Source organism: Oryctolagus cuniculus, chromosome 3 (assembly GCF_051225735.1).
Source record: "Oryctolagus cuniculus isolate XC-2025 breed Fujian yellow rabbit chromosome 3, ASM5122573v1, whole genome shotgun sequence".
Lineage (NCBI taxonomy): Eukaryota > Metazoa > Chordata > Mammalia > Lagomorpha > Leporidae > Oryctolagus > Oryctolagus cuniculus.
Window position 1 is genome coordinate 35,715,844 of NC_142869.1, and position 13,589 is coordinate 35,729,432.

The window sequence follows — 13,589 nt, forward strand, 5'->3', positions numbered from 1 at the left end:
AAAACAAATGATTACCCCAATATGATGCAGTTTCTAATATTGTTTTAGGGATTTTACAATGACTACAACAGCTTTGTATTAATTGTCACTATTCTCATATGCAGTGAAACTGATCTAAGACAAAAAATAAAAACACAAGTACAGGGGTAGGCACTGTGGTGCAGTGGAGTAAGCCACAGCTTGGGATGTCTGCATCCAATATCAAATTTCCAGTTTGGGTCCCAGCTCTTCTGCTTCCTGCCAGCGCTCCGGCGAAGCAGCAGATGATGGCTCAAATACGTGGGTCCCTCTCATCCACAAGGAAGACTGGCGTGAATTTCCTGACTGGCTCAACCCAGTTCTTGAGGACAATTGGTGAGTGAACAAATGGATGAAAAAAATCTTTTCATTCTGCTCTTCAAGCAATAAAAAGTTCAAAACTGTACATTTTCTTCATTTATAAACTAATTCCTTTAAATATGTCTATTTACATAAAGAGAAGATATTTCATATTTCATGTGATTCTAAGAATATAATGATACAGCAATTTTTTTTTCACTCATGCTGAGATTGGCAGAAGAGTTGAAATAAAAATCACAGAAGCTCTAGAGTTGAAAGATAGAACATAACAAGTCATTTTTCATAATGTAATCACTATGACCCTCAACTAGAACCTGATGCTCATGTGCCTCTCAAAGTCAGACCAGATGTAGGGCATTTATTTTTCTTTCTGAAAAGAAAAATCATGATGGGCATTTGGCAGAAGAGTAAGACATTACTTGAGATGCTCGCATCCCAGATCAGAGTGCCTGGGTCTGAGTCCTGGCTCTGTTGATTCTACCTTCCTGCTGATGCACACCCTGCTGATGTACAACCTGGTTTCTGGCTTCAGACGGGTCCAACTCTTGCTGTTCCCAGCATTTCAGGAGTGACCTAGTGGATAGGACCTCTCTCTCCAATCTCTCAAATAATTATATTATACTATATATAATTCTGTTCAAATTACAAAATTTAGTATAAATTCATTTAAATCTGTTGATTTTCTTCTGAATATTTGACTCATTCCATAAATTGATATGTACAATTTTGGTTTTAATTTTTAAGTTTTTGTAATCGCAGTGTTTCTCCTCAAGTAATGAAATATTCCTAATCAGAGTGTGAATTTTATACTTCTAACTTTAGTAATTTTATTGATGCATGGTCTTTATTAATTTTGTGGCTGATATCTTATTAGTATTGGAAACAATGGTGTAGTCTATAGTTTAATGGTGTAAATTGATTTATAATTTTAACAGCCTGTTAAAAGAGAAAGATGTTGAGATCTTCCCTTTAATATTGTACTTCTGTCCATTTCTTCTAATTTACAGATTTCACATTTATATTTTGATGTAATGTTAGCTGATGCATAACATTTCATGACAGTTTTATATTCATTGTGAAATATACTTGCTGACAGAACATCTTTGTCCCATTTAATATTTCCCCTTTAATTTCTATCATACTTATTATTAGTATTAGAATTTTTTAAACTTTTATTTAATAAATGTAAATTTCGAAAGTACAACTTTTGGATTATAGCGGCTCCCCCCCCCCCCCATAACCTCCCTCCCACCCCCTGTAGGCAGCCCATAGACAAGTCATAGACAAGTCAAGGTCAATCTCAGCTTGTGGAATTCCTGGGATAAAAAAAGTCACGTACTTCCTATGTTGAAGGAGAATGATCAAACAAGGACACTCTGCTAAAATTAACTATGTTATGACTATGTTGCCGAAAGCCCGATAAGTTGCTTGCATATGGTGTTAACTTCTGTGTTGCCTTGAGCTGCAGCTGGTTATGTATAAATATCTCTGAGACACTGGAATAAATGAGCCTTGATCAGCCTTGTTGTCTTGGCTCCATTCTCTGCACCCTTGTCCCTCTTTTCAATCCTACGCCCCCCTTCAGGTTCTGTTTGACTGGTGCAGCAGGCCCACACAGGTGGTGCCTGAACAGGGACCTGGATACGGGGGAATAACGTGAGGAACCCTACCTGAAAGGCCGCAGCGACAATAGAACAACGAAAGGAAGCAGGTAAGTACCCAATTCTATCTCCCACTCCCTCTCCCATCCCATTCTTCAAGATTCATTTTCAATTATCTTTATATAAAATCAACTTGGTATTTACTGAAGATTAAGAGTTCTTTCATATGGTATTTACCTGATATATTTGTTGACTTTTAGGTATTTAGTATATATATTTATTTGTTTATTTAAAAGAGTTACAGAGAGGCAGAGGCAAAGAGAGAGAGAGAGGTCTTCTATCTGCTGTTTCATTCCCCAGATGGCTGCAATGGCCAGAGCTGAGCCAATTCAAAGCCAGGAGTTTCTTCCAGGTCTCCCATGTGGGTACAGGAGCCCAAGAACTTGGGCCATCTTCCACTGCTTTCCAAGGCCAAAGCAGAGAGCTGAATCGGAAGTGGAGCAGCCAGGACTCAAACCAGTGCCCACATGGGATGCTTACTGCAGGTCGTGGCCCCACCCACTGTGCCACACCCCGGCCCCTTAATATATTTTTTATTTAGTAAAATTTTTTTATCAGGTGGGTCTTTGGAAAATGTCAAATAAATTTTTTTCTAAAGTTTAAAGATATTCTATTTTAGTAAACAAGGTTTTCCCAAGTACACTTATAGTCTCAGAACATATTTGATCATATTTTGCTATTGTATTTTATGATATCTCCTTATATTTTTGCCCTTTGCTTCCTTTTTTACTTTACCTCTTTCATCTTTTTTGCTTTATGCCCTTTGCTATGACCATATGCTCTGTACTTTTATTGTCTCTATATTTTGGAAGGGATTTCTCCTGTTTTTTAATCCTTTGTTATTTTAGTTTAGTTATCCATTTCAACCTAAGAATGGCCAATGAATGATACCATTCTCTCCTCTTAGGTGAAGATAATGTTAGTGGGTGAGAGAGAGCAGATGAGCCTGTATATTATCTTTGTAAAGCCCTCAGGTAACCATTGTCATTAACAATTGTTGGGTATAAACAAACCTACCGGGCAACCTTCTTTGTCCCTGTTAAACACACTGAGCTGCGATTCCCAGCTCACCACACACAGGAACAAGCAGAGGGTTTTCGGGCTGAGGGTGGAAGCCAGGTGTCAGTGGTTCATAGTTTCCAGCTTAAACTGGTAGTGTAAGCCTTCTCTCCCCTCTTCTCTGTTGTTAATGTAATTAAAACCCACGGAATAATTCCTTCCCTTCTCCCCCTCTCTCCACTTTCTCCTTCTCCCTCTGCCTTTCCCCCTCTCTTTTCCATCTTTCCACTAAGAATTGCATATATTCCAACTTGAAAATAGGCTTTAAACTCATCATCCACTTTTATGACCATATTTACAAAAAGTCAATTTGATATCTGATTCTAAATAGTTCAGTTTTCATGGTCAGGTGTCATAAGATTATCTCCACATTTTAAAGCTTGAAACATTTTTGTTCTTTCAGGCATTAGTTACAGTTTCAAATAATCTTTTTTTTTCCCCCTCCAAGAAGTTCAGATGAATGATGTATTTTAGTTTGAGACTAACTTCTAGTGCCTTCACACACAAAATCTGGCTTGGTCCAAAATTCCCTTAAAAATGATTGTTTTCCTTTAAAATTATTTACACATTAATCCATTGTCTTCTGATATGTTCAGTTTCAGAACAGATATGTAATGCCAATCTAATCTTCATTCCTATTTATTTACCAATGGACTTGCAAATTTTTCCCTTCATTCTTCCAGTCCCAAAAATTGACTAGGATGTACGCTGATGCGAGTTTTTTCAAATTCATTTTGCTTGGATGCAGTGGGTTCTTTCAGTATGCAAGTACAGATCTTTTTTCAGCTCCGTAAGGCTTTTTCTTCTTGGCTTTGGGTTTTTTCTCTTCCATTTCACCCTTTTAAGAACACCAAGAATCTGTGTTTGCTCTGTTATTTATGAGGCAACTTCAAAAAGTTCAAGAAAATTTAAGTTTATTTCGGCACAAAACATCTTGAAATCCATGCATAGGAGGGGCCTTCAAAATTTTCATGGAGATGCAGATTATGAAGGAACTATACATGGTTTTATTGTACCAAAATGAACTTCCCTTTTCTCCACACACATTGTGCAATGCCCTCATACCTTCTCTATCTATCCTGTGTCTGTTATTTCAATCTCCCTGGTTCTCCTTCTGCAACCCAGGGAAGACTTTCCAGTTGCTTTCCATATGTAACTGAATCCGAATTTCACAGTATCATTCAGATTTTTCCTACCACTCAAGTGAGTTCAATTTTTCCATTCCATTTTCCTTCAAAGGCCCTTTTATGCTTTTTGTGGGCTTGCTCCATTTTTAGAGCATCCTGCTCATTTCATGGATGCAGATCCTTTGTAGTTCTAAAGATGTTTGCTTTCTCTTTCCTTCCTACACACTGCCTTTTTCCTTTCTTTCCCGTTTCCCTCCGTCTTTTCTACTACTTGCTTTTTGGGGATTTGTGGAAAAACTTGATTGTTCATCCATATTTTAAGGGAGGCGGGGTGGAAGGCCGGCTGGGAGATCCTGGTGCCTGATGGAGCCTGGCCTCCGTGAATCACTGCAGAGCTTTTTTTTTTTAAAATATATTTTATTTAATGAACGTAAATTTCCAAAGTTCAGCTTATGGATTACAATAGCTCCCCCACCCCATAATTTCCCTCCCACCCACAACACTCCCCTCTCCCACTCCCTCTCCCCCCCTTCCATTCACATCAAGATTAATTTTCAATTATCTTTATATACAGAAGATCAATTTAGCATATATTAAGATTTCAACAGTTTGCACCCACACAGAAACACAAAGTGTAAAATACTATTTGAGTACTAGTTATAGCATTAATTAAACACCTAAGAGTAATTGTGTATTAATTACAGAGTTCAACCAATAGTTTTAAATAGAACATAAAAAATACTAAAAGGGTAAAGTATTAAGTTCTTTTTTTCTTTTTTTGTTATATATTTTTTTAATTTAATAAATGTGAATTTACAAAGTGCAACTTTTGTATTGTTGTGGCTCCCCCCCCCAACCTCCCTCCCTCCCGTGGCCCTCACCTCTCCCACTCCCTCTCCCATCCCGCCCTTCATCGAGTTGCATTTTCAATTACCTCATATACTGAAGATCAACTTAGTATATACTAAGCAAGGATTTCAACAGGCTGCACTCACACAACCGCACAAGGTATAGGGTATTGTTCGATTAGTAGTGTTGTTTTTAAGTTTCATAGTAGAACACATTAAGGACAGAGATCCTACATGGGGAGCATGTACCCAGTGACTCCCGCTGTTGATTTAACAATTGGCACTCTTATTTATGACGTCAGCAATCACCCGAGACTCTTGCTATGAGCTGTCTAGGCTATGGAAGCCCCTTGAGTTCACCGACTCTGAACTTGTTTAGTCAAGGCCGTATCACAGTGGAGGTTCCTTCCTCCCTTCAGAGAAAGGCGCCTCTCTCCTTGATGGCCTGTTCCTTCACTGCAGAGCTTTTATTAATTCCATTGCTCCTATTGTTGGGGTCTCTCAGCACCACACAATGGCCATATCCCCTAGGGAAGAGTCACACCTTTCTTTCTTGGAAAATAAATTCTTACAATCTGGAAGCCTATGGAGAAAGGAACTAGAGTTCAGAAGCCACTGTGCCCACATGCCCTTCACCCTTGTCTGTTCGGGGTACAGAAGCTAACGGGGTGTGCATTGTTGTCTTCAGGCCTAGACACTGACTTTGTACCACAAACCCCCAGGCTTCTCTGAGAAGATCCAGAGGCGGGGAGGGGTTATGTAGGGCATGAATGTAGAGCTCTAATCACTTTTTAATTTTCTTAATCCTCATTTCCACCCTGCCCTCCTGTATCTTGTCATCAGTCCTGCCCTCCGAGTGGGGGTCTGCGTTACAACTTTGGGTTGCTTCTCCGCTTTCTCCACCTGTCGTTTGGAATTCGCTTTTTTTAGGTCTGTTACGTCCGTTTCCATAAGTGTCTTTTCTGGCTTCAACATTTTGCCACTATTTTTCTCTGCTTCCGTTTTTCCTTTTTCTTTATCCATGTGGGCTTCTATATTAAAAAAGGCAAAATATTTCCTTTGGAAGTTGTTTTAAGAGTTTCAGGAGGGAACAAAATTAGGAATGTTTGTTCAAGGCTTCATTTTTACCTGGAAGTTCAATGATTTTTTGGGGTTCCACCTTAATTTTACTGATCTGGATTTTAATCTCTTAATCTCAGCTTTCCCTTCTTAAGTTTCTGGTTTCTAGTGTCCTGTTTTTTATTCTTTCAAAGACTCCTAATGGCATCCTAATTTTATCTTCTGAATCTTGCTGTAGATAATTTTCAGATTTTCATTTCGTTGATTTCTTTATGCTATAGCATTTTTTTCATGATTCAAGCTTGTGCTTATAGTATCTTTACTTATTCTAGAACAAGGATAAATATATCCAGACTTGTAAGTTTTCAACAAATAAGGTAAATAAATTACTCTCTTCCTGTAATTGTACGATGGTTGGACTCCTTTCCCAGATTGCAGGCTGGGAGGTAGGTTGATGAAGATGGCTTCTAGTCTAATTCTTAGTTTCCATCAAGGTTCCCAGTGTTCCACTGCTCTCCCAAGATGTCATTTTCTCTATCATGTGCTACTTGGCTCTCTACTATAAAATGGGCCCAGTGCTTCAAAAATAGAACTTGTGCTGTTGCAACTCTTGATTTTCCTGCTTATTCCTCCCATAGACCCTCTCCTCTCAGCTCCTCATCTGCACTGCTGCTTCTCCTCCTGTGCATGCTCAACTCACAAATATGTTGTTTGCAGGAGATTTCATTTACCACTTGAATGTAGACGGATAAAGGGAGGAGGCAGGCAGAGTGAGCTCCATTCATTTCATAGTAAAGGTGGAACAGATGCCTGGCTTTTTGAGCCATGGGAAGTATCATCCCGAAGCCCAAAGCCCCAGGTCTCCTTCCTTATAATATGCTTGAGTTTTTCTAAGTCCTGGCATGAATTTTTTTGCCCATCTTAGTCATAGATCAGAAATTTGAATTTTTTTCTGGGACTTCATGAAAGACTTAATCTTCCTCCAAACTCAACATATGAGCTTGATCCAGAAGCTCAGCCCCTCTGGACACAAGATGTTACACCTCTTGGGTATGTGTCTTCTTCCGACTATAGCCAAAAGAAAGACAGTTTCACTGTAGCATTTTTTTTTTAATCACAGAAGAAAAACCTTAATGATGAGCTTCCCAAATTCTTTCTCTGTGGGTTCCATTGGCCAGAATTGGGTCACACACTGAAGGGAGAATTTGAGAACACTCGAGGTATATGCATGATGGAGCAGGGCTCTTTGCAGTAAGCAATGAAGTGACAAGTAATGAACGAAACCTAAGCGACGTACGGTCCTTGCTTCCAGCCTATGAAAGTCAGTTTTATATTCTTCATAAATACTGTAGGCAGTGGATGCTGTCTGGAACGAGTCAAAGTCGCCTTTATGTGGGAATGGTCTGAATCATTTCCATACCTGGTAGAGCCCTTCGCTCGAGCAAAATCAATATCCACATTGTCAATCATATAATAAATTAATTTTGTTTGTTTTTGTGCAGCCTTCCAGGGAACTCCAAGACACACTTATGGCTCACTACTGGTAAGCTTTATTTCCCATGATTTACGTTTTCTAAACGTCTGGAACTTTCACTTCCAGCTTTGTCTGAACTTCACCACCCTTAGTTTTCCCCAAAACCCTTCTCACATAATCCTATTTTGTTTCATTTTGACCTGCTATATGTACATTCACAAGTATTCCTAATCCTAAATCCTTTTGGAATAAGGCCAAAACTAAATAACAATTAATTAGCCACTGATGTTTTTATAGCTTAGTATTAAATTATGCTTGAGAATTGGGACTATGTCTTGCTGATCTTTATATATCCAATGTTTCCTTGTACATAGTAGCACCCAATAAATGTTTGTGGGATTGAATTTATTCATCCCCAGGGCTATCTGAGTCCACCAAGTCTCTAAATGTGGACTTCCCTTAAGTTTCTAAGGGATCTTAGGATTACAGGTATCAATCTGCAGCTCTTGTATGCAGAGACAGGTAACTGGAAACCAGTCATCTCCAAGCATGAGCTTTACTGTGTGATTTCCTGAACCAGCCTGAGATTATTCTATCAAGCACATGCTTAGAAGTATTGATCTGATTTGACTAAATAGCAGCTCAGCCAAGCCAGCACACAGCTGCCAGAATCACACTGGGCCACAACAGCTGGAGACAGACATAGGAAACAAGAAATTATTCAGTTGCGGCCCCTCCAAACCATGTTTGACATGCTATTTATCTTCTTCCACTGAAACTCTTTCCAAATAAATGGGGGTGGGTGATAGCTTGGGGGTTGTTTACCTTCTACTGAACAAACAAGTCTGAATTAGGAATTAGAATCAGTGAATCTGAAATGATGAACACGCTTACCCTGGCATTACTTAGAAAATGGGAAAAATAAATTAGATTACTCCTTGGAAGGACTCATTGGTTTGGAGAGCAGCAGGGACCTAATTGCAGGTCGAAAGCAGCACAGCCTCTGTTTTCCTTCAGCACAGGGTAGAGCTTTCCACAGGGCAATGGGCAGAGTGTGATTGCCTCAGACGGTGCTGTCCTTTGCAGCAAACCGGGGGAGATGGGAGAGCAGGAGGAGACCTAGCACCTGCCCTCTGACGATGCAGTGACATCACATCTACATGGGCCCTGGGATTCCTACTCGGCACCTGTTGAACAGATTTTCTGTCTTGCGATACTTCAGGGCACACCTTTTTGTTCCATGGGATATGTCAGGAACAGCATAGTGAGAAGCCCTGTGAAGTGAATGAAAGGATTTTTCTTTCTTCCACAGCATAAACGGGATACTGCACTCCATCAACAGCTGTCCTTGATGTGGTATATTCTTTTGGAATAACACATAACATAATGCAGTTTGCTTGAGATTCTAATTAAAATGAGATACTTGTCTTCTGCCTCAGCCAAGTGAAATTATGGAACAGGACTTACAAGCTGCAAGAACTCGTTTCAACAGTGTAACTGGCCTGCAAAATCAGAGGCCCTAAGCAACAGAGCCAGCTTTCGAAACTGTGGGACTTGGGGCATCTACAGGTTTCAGCATCCACTGAAAGCACACATGCATGTGTCCGTGTGTGTGTGCACATGCACACACTAGTGTGCACACAGCTTTCAGTGGAAAGCCAAAGTCTCTAACATTCACACAGCAGGAAGAGAGCGTGCGTTAACAGTGATGAGCCATAGAATACACTAGAAGCTTCCTGTAATGCCAGCCTCCAGTTACATGGCAGATGCTGACCTTTTAGGTAAAACCACCTCATAATGAGGTCCGTTTGTTATTTTCATAAATGACTGCTCTGGCTGAGGCGCAAAGGCCACGGGTTACATGCTCCCTGGTCAGTAGAATACCAATGTATTAATAAGGAATGACGTTCTTTGTCACCAGCTGGTCCTCTGCAGGCCTCAGTGTATTTGAAAACCAAACTGAGAAAGCAGAAGGTAGGAAACAGGTACAAACCAATGATCAAGTCATGTCAGTGAACTTGTTATGGGCACAGCACACATACCTTGCAGTACAGTTCAGCAAAAATAGCATGAAGTGATATCCTTACAAGGAGCACTTTCTAAATGCTAGGTATATGGCCCATTACATCTCCAAAGAGTCCCTTGATACACCATTCCCATTTCCCACTGAATACATGAGGATGCACACTCAGCTGGGTTAAGTAACCTTCTCAAAGCCACACAGACAAGTGGCAGATCCAGAACTTGAATTCAGGTAGCATATTCTAGATGAAGTCTTAAATACTAACGCCAGTGCCTAACATGTATATCACACTTATTCTGAATGGGGTCCTAAGTGCATTGTATTTTTGAAACCTCCTTAATCTTCACTTTGATTTTATTAGATACAGATTGTAAGCAACCTTGTTCCTATGAGTGAGATGAATGAGGTATACAGAGGTCATATACTGTTTGCAAGGTCATGTGCCTGCTAAGTGGCAAGGAGATGTGGGGCCAAAGATACACTTTAACCACAGTGTTCTTCTCCTGTTCTCACTACTCCTTCCCACAAGTCCAGCAAGGGCTCAAACACCTCTGCCAAAGGGCTGCTTGTACAGCATTTTGTTGATTTTGAATTTCACTGCTGTTTCTCTATACTTATTAAAATAATTAAAATCCATTCTTATAAATATACGGGCTTCCCATAAGTATCCCTTTATGCTTGCTCCTGTTTCTCTCATGGGTGTCAGGTGGCAGCTAAGAGCAAGCATGAGATTGACTTGGGGCAATGAGGATATGACTGGACACAGATTTTTTTTTTTAAGATTTGAAAGAGTTAGAGAACTTGAGACAGATAGAGGTCTTCCATCGACTGGGTCACTCCCCAGATGGCAGCAACAGCTGTAGCTGAGCCGATCCAAAACCAGGAGCCAGGAGCTTCTTCTTACTGCAAGAGTCCAAGGACTTGGGCCATCTTCTACTGCTTTCCCAGGCCATAGCAGAGAGCTGGATCAGAAGTGGAGCGGCCGGGACTGCACTAGAACTGGTGCCTATATGGGATGCCAGCACTTCAGGCCAGGGCTTTAACCCGCTGTGCCACAGCGCTGGCCCCTGGACACAGATTTGGAAACTATTCATGAGTTCCAGGTTCCAGATGTTTTCTTGGCCAAGAGAGTGGTCCTGCTTAGTTGTTACTAAGTGGTCAGGTGCATGAACATCTTAGCTACAACAGCTGAAAGCTAGGAAATGAAGTAAGACAAATTCATTTTAAAAATAAAGGTGGTCCTTAGAGCCCCAAATATGAAGGATTACTACACCATAATACAAAGTGAAGACGTGGCCGAAGAACAAACTGTGTAGACAAATCTGGAGACAAGGGCCATGGAAGCAGAAAGGGAAAGAACTTATCTTAGTTAAACCAAAGGATTATGTGATCCGTTGGAGTGGATATCTACCTCTAAGTGCGCTCAGGAAATGCCAGCTAATCTTGACATTACCCTGGAAATATGTAGCTCCAAAGCTTTAACTCCCTGCGTCTTATGGAGCACAAAGAAGTTAACTAGAAATGCTATCTGCACAAAGTTTACTCTTGAACCTGAACTGCAGCTGCAGATGAAAGACTGAAGAAGCAAATATAATTAGTGGAAGTCATGGTTTTAATAAGGATACAAAAACACTGATGAAATTTAAAACCGGCAAAATGTGGCTTCTATACATATGTGCGTTTTTTTTTTTCTTCCCAGGATACTGTATTTCTTTCTGGAAACTGATGAGTACTGTATTTCTCTGCTGAGTTGTGGAATTCAGGTCATGTCTGAACCCATTAATAGTAACTAGAGCTTATCAGGCACCTACTATGTGCCAAATGCCTTTTAAGATATTATCACACTTCTCCCGACAACCCCTGAGGACAGGTAACGTTACCCCCACTTTATGGGTGAAGACACTGAAGCTTAGTGAGGTTAAGTAACTTGCTCCATGTGTCAGATGTAAACTCAAGTCTGTGCCATTCCAATAGGAGATCTCAAGCAGACTTCTAAAACATTCATGGAAGACACACATTGTGGGCCAACTGTGACTAGATTTCAAACTTTTTTGCACCAAAATGATCTTTCAATTAAATTTTTCCACCAACATGTTGAAGTATACTTTATCTTCCAAACGGTTCCCTGTTTATGCACCTGCAAACCACTGCAGATGCAGTGGCACCATGAGGGAGCCTCGTGGAAGGGAAGTGGCTGCCGCTGTTCAGACTGTAAAAGCAATTCTGCTTTAGAAATGCATCCTAAATATATGCTTGTACATGGATTCCCGAATGTTTGCAAGAGTAAAAACAGATAAAATGATAGCAATAAAATAGTATGCAAATCCCCCAAGACTAAAGGAAAACTTTCAAATTTTGCGCTATACCTTTTATACAACTGAATCTTACAGTGAGGAAGGACTGAGCGATGTCATGAGTAAAGAGTGGACGTGCAGCAGCTCCAGTCATCTGGTCAAAGTGCGTCTGTGTTTTCACAAACTTTTAAAATATGTGAGTGTTCACAGCATTTTCTCTTTTAAGAGTTTGTTAAACCCTTTCAACATTCTCTCCCCTGCAACTTTTAACCATTGGCTACAATGGAAGCAGATTCCAGCCACAAACAGTATTGTTCTGTGCTTCAGAGAAGAGTCTGGGTAGAAGATGGTTCAAGTGCTTGGGCCCCTGCACCCACGTGGCAGACCCAGAAGAAGCTCCTGGCTCCTGGCTTCAAACTAACCCATCTCTAGAGGTTGCGGCCATGTGGGGAGTGAACCAGCAGATGGAAGGCCTTTCTCTCGGTCTCTCCCTTTCTCTCTGTAACTCAAATAAAAATAAAATCCTTAAAAAAGAATCTTGGTTGTGTTCTAGGTTGGGTTACAAGGAAGAAATAATATCAACAAACAATAACAAAACTCAGCAGGTGTAGGTCCCCTATTCAGTCATTGCAGAAAACAAAGGTGCCGTGTGGGAACATTCCATGTATCATGCTGGACCTCACAAGGCCCAGGCAAGCAAGGGAGGAGCTCATAGACCTGTATTTTGGCAGCGAGTCCTGGACATTCTCGAAGACTCTCAAAGATACATCTAATGTCCAAGAACCTTCACACTAATGAGACAGAGGCAGGCCAGAGAAATGGGAAATGCCAAGGGAAATGTCACCTCCCTGGCCACGCCCAGAATCCATCCTCATGGGCATTCAGCCCATAAGCAGTCACCTGACAGTTTTGCCTTCAGGCCATGGAAGATGTCCCATGTGGGCTGCTGGCCAGGACCCCAGGAAGCCTTGGAGGCTGGTGTTAGAAGCAGGATCATTTTATATTTACCCAAAAGGGGAGGAAGGGGACTTTTTCCAGCTACATAAACAGCCGATATCAGATCTGCCTACAGTGTTGCTCAACCAATGATCCAAATTGACTAAAAGATAGCTGAAATTATCAGGCAGCCCTGGCCATGGTCTCATTATTCTGATAGTGCAAACATGGCCTTTAACAACGCATTGTCATTGTCATATTTGTCTCAGGGACATCAGATGATGATGGCTATTAGTTTGCATTTTTGAAAATATGTCTGGATGTCTGACAAGGTTTACATACAAATTAAAATAACAAGAATTCAGACTGGTGGCTTGTCCTGCAGTTGTCCAGGGCAATCTTATAACCCATGGTGACATTCCCCACCCACCTACCCCCACCCCACGCCTTAGTTTCTGAAGTGATGGCCAAAAATATCTGTAATAGTGCATTTGGCTTTTAAAATGTGAAATCTTAAATTTAAACAAACACACAGAATGTTCCCTTTCAGACATGTTTCCACAGCACATAGAGAAGCTGCCTGGGTTTTACCACAAGGGCAAGGATTTATATAGGAAAAGATCTCACTGTTCACAATTCACATCTCACTGTTCACATCACGCTTATTACCCCCCTAAATTTGGCTTTTGTTTGGTTTGCTAATTACATTTCCTCCTAATCTGCAATTATCAATTTGCCCATCCTGTTTTACTTTATCCTATTATCCATG

The 13,589-nt window shown here is 40.7% G+C and overlaps 1 long non-coding RNA gene across 2 annotated transcripts; it reads left to right on the forward strand.

Annotated features, from left to right (window-relative positions):
- The first annotated feature begins 1,779 nt into the window (after positions 1-1,779).
- LOC149127307 (uncharacterized) lies at positions 1,780-13,028 on the forward strand. Of its 2 annotated transcripts, none has more exons than XR_016231465.1 (3): positions 1,780-2,050; positions 7,596-7,636; positions 12,177-13,028. It is a non-coding gene; the product is annotated as an uncharacterized LOC149127307 (long non-coding RNA). The 2 variants fall into 2 exon arrangements; XR_016231466.1 differs by lacking the exon at positions 12,177-13,028 and adding an exon at positions 8,880-12,167.
- Positions 13,029-13,589: the final 561 nt, after the last annotated feature.